The sequence below is a fragment of the Diceros bicornis genome, chromosome 31, assembly GCF_020826845.1.
Source record: "Diceros bicornis minor isolate mBicDic1 chromosome 31, mDicBic1.mat.cur, whole genome shotgun sequence".
NCBI lineage: Eukaryota > Metazoa > Chordata > Mammalia > Perissodactyla > Rhinocerotidae > Diceros > Diceros bicornis.
Window position 1 is genome coordinate 37,207,688 of NC_080770.1, and position 10,437 is coordinate 37,218,124.

The window sequence follows — 10,437 nt, forward strand, 5'->3', positions numbered from 1 at the left end:
CAAAGTTTTGACTCAGATTCCCAATTCGGGCATTCAGAACATATAGCACGTTGCTGTAAGAAAGCACATTCTCATTCACAGTTGCAAGTTACTATGTAGGAACAAGTTTGTATAGGTTTTTCAAAGATGCCCAGAACTGAGCTAAAGTGGGTATGTCTCCAACTAATAGAAATAACTTCATGCCCCATCTCCCTTACTTCCAGCTAGTAAGGATCACATAATTCCTAACAAAGTTTTGACACAGATTCCCAATTCGGGCATTCAGAACATATAGCACGTTGCTGTAAGCAAGCACATTCTCATTCAAAGTTCAAGTTACTATGTAGGAACAAGTTTGCATAGGTATTTCAAAGATGCCCAGAACTGAGCTAAACGTTGTATGTCTCCAACTCCTAGAAATAACTTCATGCCCCAACTCCCTTACTTCCAGCTAGTAAGGATCACATAATTCCTAACAAAGTTTTGACACAGATTCCCAATTCGGGCATTCAGAACATGTAGCACGTTGCTGTAAGCAAGCACATTCTCATTCAAAGTTGCAAGTTACTATGTAGGAACAAGTCTGTATAGGTATTTCAAAGAAGCCCAGAACTGAGCTAAACTTGGTATGTCTCCAACTCCTAGAAATAACTTCATGCCCCATCTCCGTTACATTCAGCTAGTAAGGATCACATAATTCCTAACAAAGTTTTGGCACAGATTCCCAATTCGGGCATTCAGAACATATAGCACGTTGCTGTAAGCAAACACATTCTCATTCAAAGTTGCAAGTTACTATGTAGGAACAAGTTTGTATAGGTATTTCAAAGATGCCCAGAACTGAGCTAAACTTGGTATGTCTCCAACTCCTAGAAATAACTTCATGTCCCATCTCCCTTACTTCCAGCTTGTAAGGATCACATAATTCCTAACAAAGTTTTGACACAGATTCCCACTTCGCGCATTCAGAACATATAGCACGTTGCTGTAAGCAAGCACATTCTCATTCAAAGTTGCAAGTTACTATGTAGGAACAAGTTTGTATAGGTATTTCAAAGATGCCCAGAACTGAGCTAAACGTTGTATGTCTCCAACTCCTAGAAAAAACATCATGTCCCATCTCCCTTACTTCCATCTAGTAAGATTCACATAATTCCTAACAAAGTTTTGACACAGATTCCCAATTCGGGCATTCAGAACATATAGCACGTTGCTGTAAGCAAGCACATTCTCATTCAAAGTTGCAAGTTACTATGTAGGAACAAGTTTGTATAGGTGTTTCAAAGATGCCCAGAACAGAGCTAAACTTGGTATCTGTCCAACTCCTAGAAATAACTTCATGCCCCATCTCCCTTACTTCCAGCTAGTAAGGATCACATAATTCCTAACAAAGTTTTGACACAGATTCCCAATTCGGGCATTCAGAACATGTAGCACGTTGCTGTAAGCAAGCACATTCTCATTCAAAGTTGCAAGTTACTATGTAGGAACAAGTTTGTATAGGTATTTCAAAGATGCCCAGAACTGAGCTAAACTTGGTATCTGTCCAACTCCTAGAAATAACTTCATGCCCCATCTCCCTTACTTCCAGCTAGTAAGGATCACATAATTCCTAACAAAGTTTTGACACAGATTCCCAATTCGGGCATTCAGAACATATAGCACGTTGCTGTAAGCAAACACATTCTCATTCAAAGTTGCAAGTTACTATGTAGGAACAAGTTTGTATAGGTATTTCAAAGATGCCCAGAACTGAGCTAAACTTGGTATGTCTCCAACTCCTAGAAATAACTTCATTTCCCAACTCCCTTACTTCCAGCTAGTAAGGATCACATAATTCCTAACAAAGTTTTGACACAGATTCCGAATTCGGGCATTCAGAACATATAGCACGTTGCTGTAAGAAAGCACATTCTCATTCACAGTTGCAAGTTACTATGTAGGAACAAGTTTGTATAGGTATTTCAAAGATGCCCAGAAGTGATCTAAACGTTGTATGTGTCCAACCTCTAGAAATAACTTCATGCCCCATCTCCCTTACTTCCAGCTAGTAAGGATCACATAATTCCTAACAAAGTTTTGAACACAGATTCCCAATTCGGGCATTCAGAACATATAGCACGTTGCTGTAAGCAAGCACATTCTCATTCAAAGATGCAAGTTACTATGTAGGAACAAGTTTGTATAGGTATTTCAAAGATGCCCAGAACTGAGCTAAACTTGGTATGTCTCCAACTCCTAGAAATAACTTCATGCCCCATCTCCCTTACTTCCAGCTAGAAAGGATCACATAATTCCTAACAAACTTTTGACACAGATTCCCAATTGGGGCATTCAGAACATATAGCACGTTGCTGTAAGCAAGCACATTCTCATTCAAAGTTGCAAGTTACTATGTAGGAACAAGTTTGTATAGGTATTTCAAAGATGCCCAGAACTGAGCTAAACTTGGTATGTCTCCAACTCCTAGAAATAACTTCATGTCCCATCTCCCTTACTTCCAGCTAGTAAGGATCACATAATTCCTAACAAAGTTTTGACACAGATTCCCACTTCGCGCATTCAGAACATATCGCACGTTGCTGTAAGCAAGCACATTCTCATTCAAAGTTGCAAGTTACTATGTAGGAACAAGTTTGTATAGGTATTTCAAAGATGCCCAGAACTGAGCTAAACTTGGTATGTGTCCAACCTCTAGAAATAACTTCATGCCCCATCTCCCATACTTCCAGCTAGTAAGGATCACATAATTCCTAACAAAGTTTTGACACAGATTCCCAATTCGGGCATTCAGAACATGTAGTGCGTTGCTGTAAGCAAGCACTTTCTCATTCAATGTTACAAGTTACTATGAAGGAACAAGTTTGTATAGGTATTTCAAAGATGCCCAGAACTGAGCTAAACTTGGTATGTGTCCAACTCCTAGAAATAACTTCATGCCCCAACTGCCTTACTTCCAGCTAGTAAGGATCACATAATTCCTAACAAAGTTTTGACACAGATTCCCAATTCGGGCATTCAGAACATATAGCACGTTGCTGTAAACAAGCACATTCTCATTCAAAGTTGCAAGTTACTATGTAGGAACAAGTTTGTATAGGTATTTCAAAGATGCCCAGAACTGAGCTTAACGTTGTATGTCTCCAACTCCCAGAAATAACTTCATGCCCCATCTCCCTTACTTCCATCTAGTAAGGATCACATAATTTCTAACAAAGTTTTGACTCAGATTCCCAATTCGGGCATTCAGAACATATAGCACGTTGCTGTAAGAAAGCACATTCTCATTCACAGTTGCAAGTTACTATGTAGGAACAAGTTTGTATAGGTTTTTCAAAGATGCCCAGAACTGAGCTAAAGTGGGTATGTCTCCAACTAATAGAAATAACTTCATGCCCCATCTCCCTTACTTCCAGCTAGTAAGGATCACATAATTCCTAACAAAGTTTTGACACAGATTCCCAATTCGGGCATTCAGAACATATAGCACGTTGCTGTAAGCAAGCACATTCTCATTCAAAGTTCAAGTTACTATGTAGGAACAAGTTTGCATAGGTATTTCAAAGATGCCCAGAACTGAGCTAAACGTTGTATGTCTCCAACTCCTAGAAATAACTTCATGCCCCAACTCCCTTACTTCCAGCTAGTAAGGATCACATAATTCCTAACAAAGTTTTGACACAGATTCCCAATTCGGGCATTCAGAACATGTAGCACGTTGCTGTAAGCAAGCACATTCTCATTCAAAGTTGCAAGTTACTATGTAGGAACAAGTCTGTATAGGTATTTCAAAGATGCCCAGAACTGAGCTAAACTTGGTATGTCTCCAACTCCTAGAAATAAATTCATGCCCCATCTCCGTTACTTTCAGCTAGTAAGGATCACATAATTCCTAACAAAGTTTTGGCACAGATTCCCAATTCGGGCATTCAGAACATATAGCACGTTGCTGTAAGCAAACACATTCTCATTCAAAGTTGCAAGTTACTATGTAGGAACAAGTTTGTATAGGTATTTCAAAGATGCCCAGAACTGAGCTAAACTTGGTATGTCTCCAACTCCTAGAAATAACTTCATTTCCCAACTCACTTACTTCCAGCTAGTAAGGATCACATAATTCCTAACAAAGTTTTGACACAGATTCCCAATTCGGGCATTCAGAACATATAGCACGTTGCTGTAAGAAAGCACATTCTCATTCACAGTTGCAAGTTACTATGTAGGAACAAGTTTGTATAGGTATTTCAAAGATGCCCAGAACTGATCTAAACGTTGTATGTGTCCAACCTCTAGAAATAACTTCATGCCCCATCTCCCATACTTCCAGCTAATAAGGATCACATAATTCCTAACAAAGTTTTGAACACAGATTCCCAATTCGGGCATTCAGAACATATAGCACGTTGATGTAAGCAAGCACATTCTCATTCAAAGATGCAAGTTACTATGTAGGAACAAGTTTGTATAGGTATTTCAAAGATGCCCAGAACTGAGCTAAACTTGGTATGTCTCCAACTCCTAGAAATAACTTCATGCCCCATCTCCCTTACTTCCAGCTAGTAAGGATCACATAATTCCTAAAAAAGTTTTGACACAGATTCCCAATTCGGGCATTCAGAACATATAGCACGTTGCTGTAAGCAAGCACATTCTCATTCAAAGTTGCAAGTTACTATGTAGGAACAAGTTTGTATAGGTATTTCAAAGACGCCTAGAACTGAGCTAAACTTGGTATGTCTCCAACTCCTAGAAATAACTTCATGTCCCATCTCCCTTACTTCCAGCTTGTAAGGATCACATAATTCCTAACAAAGTTTTGACACAGATTCCCACTTCGCGCATTCAGAACATATAGCACGTTGCTGTAAGCAAGCACATTCTCATTCAAAGTTGCAAGTTACTATGTAGGAACAAGTTTGTATAGGTATTTCAAAGATGCCCAGAACTGAGTTAAACTTGGTATGTGTCAAACTCCTAGAAATAACTTCATGCCCCAATTCCCTTACTTCCAGCTAGTAAGGATCACATAATTCCTAACAAAGTTTTGACACAGATTCCCACTTCGGGCATTCAGAACATATAGCACGTTGCTGTAAGCAAGCACATTCTCATTCAAAGTTGCAAGTTACTATGTAGGAACAAGTTTGTATAGGTATTTCAAAGATGTCCAGAACTGAGCTAAACTTGGTATGTGTCCAACTCCTAGAAATAACTTCATGCCCCATCTCCCATACTCCCAGCTAGTAAGGATCACATAATTCCTAACAAAGTTTTGACACAGATTCCCAATTCGGGCATTCAGAACATGTAGCACGTTGCTGTAAGCAAGCACATTCTCATTCAAAGTTGCAAGTTACTATGTAGGAACAAGTTTGTATAGGTATTTCAAAGATGCCCAGAACTGAGCTAAACTTGGTATGTGTCCAACCTCTAGAAATAACTTCATGCCCCATCTCCCATACTTCCAGCTAGTAAGGATCACATAATTCCTAACAAAGTTTTGACACAGATTCCCAATTCGGGCATTCAGAACATGTAGTGCGTTGCTGTAAGCAAGCACTTTCTCATTCAATGTTGCAAGTTACTATGAAGGAACAAGTTTGTATAGGTATTTCAAAGATGCCCAGAACTGAGCTAAACTTGGTATGTGTCCAACTCCTAGAAATAACTTCATGCCCCAACTGCCTTACTTCCAGCTAGTAAGGATCACATAATTCCTAACAAAGTTTTGACACAGATTCCCAATTCGGGCATTCAGAACATATAGCACGTTGCTGTAAGCAAGCACATTCTCATTCAAAGTTGCAAGTTACTATGTAGGAACAAGTTTGTATAGGTATTTCAAAGATGCCCAGAACTGAGCTTAACGTTGTATGTCTCCAACTCCCAGAAATAACTTCATGCCCCATCTCCCTTACTTCCATCTAGTAAGGATCACATAATTTCTAACAAAGTTTTGACTCAGATTCCCAATTCGGGCATTCAGAACATATAGCACGTTGCTGTAAGAAAGCACATTCTCATTCACAGTTGCAAGTTACTATGTAGGAACAAGTTTGTATAGGTTTTTCAAAGATGCCCAGAACTGAGCTAAAGTGGGTATGTCTCAAACTAATAGAAATAACTTCATGCCCCATCTCCCTTACTTCCAGCTAGTAAGGATCACATAATTCCTAACAAAGTTTTGACACAGATTCCCAATTCGGGCATTCAGAACATATAGCACGTTGCTGTAAGCAAGCACATTCTCATTCAAAGTTCAAGTTACTATGTAGGAACAAGTTTGCATAGGTATTTCAAAGATGCCCAGAACTGAGCTAAACGTTGTATGTCTCCAACTCCTAGAAATAACTTCATGCCCCGTCTCCCTTACTTCCAGCTAGTAAGGATCACATAATTCCTAACAAAGTTTTGACACAGATTCCCAATTCGGGCATTCAGAACATGTAGCACGTTGCTGTAAGCAAGCACATTCTCATTCAAAGTTGTAAGTTACTATGTAGGAACAAGTTTGTATAGGTATTTCAAAGATGCCCAGAACTGAGCTTAACGTTGTATGTCTCCAACTCCCAGAAATAACTTCATGCCCCATCTCCCTTACTTCCATCTAGTAAGGATCACATAATTTCTAACAAAGTTTTGACACAGATTCCCAATTCGGGCATTCAGAACATATAGCACGTTGCTGTAAGCAAGCACATTCTCATTCAAAGTTGCAAGTTACTATGTAGGAACAAGTTTGTAAAGGTATTTCAAAGATGCCCAGAACTGAGCTAAACGTTGTATGTCTCCAACTCCTAGAAATAACTGCATGCCCCATCACCCTTACTTCCAGCTAGTAAGGATCACATAATTCCTAACAAAGTTTTGACACCGATTCCCAATTCGGGCATTCAGAACATATAGCACGTTGCTGTAAGCAAGCACATTCTCATTCAAAGTTGCAAGTTACTATGTAGGAACAAGTTTGTATAGGTATTTCAAAGATGCCCTGAACTGAGCTAAACTTGGTATGTCTCCAACTCCTAGAAATAACTTCATGCCCCAACTCCCTTACTTCCAGCTAGTAGGGATCACATAATTCCTAACAAAGTTTTGACACAGATTCCGAATTCGGGCATTCAGAACATATAGTACGTTGCTGTCAGCAAGCACATTCTTATTCACAGTTGCAAGTTACTATGTAGGAACAAGTTTGTATAGGTATTTCAAAGATGCCCAGAACTGAGCTAAACGTTGTATGAGTCCAACCTCTAGGAATAATTTCATGCCCCATCTCCCTTATTTCCAGCTAGTAAGGATCACATAATTCCTATCAAAGTTTTGAATGCAGATTCCCAATTCGGGCATTCAGAACATATAGCACGTTGCTGTAAGCAAGCACATTCTCATTCCAAGTAGCAAGTTACTATGTAGGAACAAGTTTGTATAGGTATTTCAAAGATGCCCAGAACTAAGCTAAATAGGTATGTCTCCAACTCCTAGAAATAACTTCATGCCCCATCTCCATTACTTCCTGCTAGTAAGGATCACATAATTCCTAACAAAGTTTTGACACAGATTCCCAATTCGGGCATTCAGAACATATAGCACGTTGCTGTAAGCAAGCACATTCTCATTCAAAGTTGCAAGTTACTATGTAGGAACAAGTTTGTATAGGTATTTCAAAGATGCCCAGAACTGAGCTAAACGTTGTATGTCTGCAACTCCTAGAAATAACTTCATGCCCCATCTCCCTTACTTCCATCTAGTAAGGATCACATAATTCCTAACAAAGTTTTGACACAGATTCCCAATTCGGGCATTCAGAACATATAGCACAATGCTGTAAGCAAGCACATTCTCATTCAAAGTTGCAAGTTACTATGTAGGAACAAGTTTGTATAGGTATTTGAATGATGCCCAGAACTGAGCTTAACTTTGTATGTCTCCAACTCCCAGAAATAACTTCATGCCCCATCTCCCTTACTTATATTTAGTAAGGATCACATAATTTCTAGCAAAGTTTTGACACAGATTCCCAATTCGGGCATTCAGAACATATAGCACGTTGCTGTAAGCAAGCACATTCTCATTCAAAGTTGCAAGTTACTATGTAGGAACAAATTTGTAAAGGTATTTCAAAGATGCCCAGAACTGAGCTAAACGTTGTATGTCTCCAACTCCTAGAAATAACTTCATGCCCCATCACCCTTTCTTCCAGCTAGTAAGGATCACATAATTCCTAACAAAGTTTTGACACAGATTCCCAATTCGGGCATTCAGAACATATAGCACGTTGCTGTAAGCAAGCACATTCTCATTCAAAGTTGCAAGTTACTATGTAGGAACAAGTTTGTATAGGTATTTCAAAGATGCCCAGAACTGAGCTAAACTTGGTATGTCTCCAACTCCTAGAAATAACTTCATGCCCCAACTCCCTTACTTCCAGCTAGTAGGGATCACATAATTCCTAACAAAGTTTTGACACAGATTCCGAATTCGGGCATTCAGAACATATAGTACGTTGCTGTCAGCAAGCACATTCTTATTCACAGTTGCAAGTTACTATGTAGGAACAAGTTTGTATAGGTATTTCAAAGATGCCCAGAACTGAGCTAAACGTTGTATGAGTCCAACCTCTAGAAATAATTTCATGCCCCATCTCCCTTATTTCCAGCTAGTAAGGATCACATAATTCCTATCAAAGTTTTGAATGCAGATTCCCAATTCGGGCATTCAGAACATATAGCACGTTGCTGTAAGCAAGCACATTCTGTTTCCAAGTAGCAAGTTACTATGTAGGAACAAGTTTGTATAGGTATTTCAAAGATGCCCAGAACTAAGCTAAATAGGTATGTCTCCAACTCCTAGAAATAACTTCATGCCCCATCTCCATTACTTCCTGCTAGTAAGGATCACATAATTCCTAACAAAGTTTTGACACAGATTCCCAATTCGGGCATTCAGAACATATAGCACGTTGCTGTAAGCAAGCACATTCTCATTCAAAGTTGCAAGTTACTATGTAGGAACAAGTTTGTATAGGTATTTCAAAGATGCCCAGAACTGAGCTAAACGTTGTATGTCTGCAACTCCTAGAAATAACTTCATGCCCCATCTCCCTTACTTCCATCTAGTAAGGATCACATAATTCCTAACAAAGTTTTGACACAGATTCCCAATTCGGGCATTCAGAACATATAGCACAATGCTGTAAGCAAGCACATTCTCATTCAAAGTTGCAAGTTACTATGTAGGAACAAGTTTGTATAGGTATTTGAATGATGCCCAGAACTGAGCTTAACTTTGTATGTCTCCAACTCCCAGAAATAACTTCATGCCCCATCTCCCTTACTTATATTTAGTAAGGATCACATAATTTCTAGCAAAGTTTTGACACAGATTCCCAATTCGGGCATTCAGAACATATAGCACGTTGCTGTAAGCAAGCACATTCTCATTCAAAGTTGCAAGTTACTATGTAGGAACAAATTTGTAAAGGTATTTCAAAGATGCCCAGAACTGAGCTAAACGTTGTATGTCTCCAACTCCTAGAAATAACTTCATGCCCCATCACCCTTTCTTCCAGCTAGTAAGGATCACATAATTCCTAACAAAGTTTTGACACAGATTCCCAATTCGGGCATTCAGAACATATAGCACGTTGCTGTAAGCAAGCACATTCTCATTCAAAGTTGCAAGTTACTATGTAGGAACAAGTTTGTATAGGTATTTCAAAGATGCCCAGAACTGAGCTAAACATGGTATCTGTCCAACTCCAGGAAATAACTTCAGGCCCCATCTCCCTTACTTCCAGCTAGTAAGGATCACATAAATTCTAACAAAGTTTTGACACAGATTCCCAATTCGGGCATTCAGAACATATAGCACGTTGCTGTAAGCAAGCACATTCTCATTCAAAGTTGCAAGTTACTATGTAAGAACAAGTTTGTATAGGTATTTCAAAGATGCCCAGAACTGAGCTAAACTTGGTATGTCTCCAACTCCTAGAAATAACTTCATGCCCCATCTCCCTTACTTCCAGCTAGTAAGGATCACATAATTCCTAACAAAGTTTTGAACACAGATTCCCAATTCGGGCATTCAGAACATATAGCACGTTGCTGTAAGCAAGCACATTCTCATTCACAGTTGCAAGTTACTATGTAGGAACAAGTTTGTATAGGTATTTCAAAGATGCCCAGAACTGAGCTAAATATGTATGTCTCCAACTCCTAGAAATAACTTCATGCCCCATCTCCATTACTTCCTGCTAGTAAGGATCACATAATTCCTAACAAAGTTTTGACACAGATTCCCAATTCGGGCATTCAGAACATATAGCACGTTGCTGTAAGCAAGCACATTCTCATTCAAAGTTGCAAGTTACTATGTAGGAACAAGTTTGTATAGGTATTTCAAAGATGCCCAGAACTGAGCTAAACGTTGTATGTCTGCAACTCCTAGAAATAACTT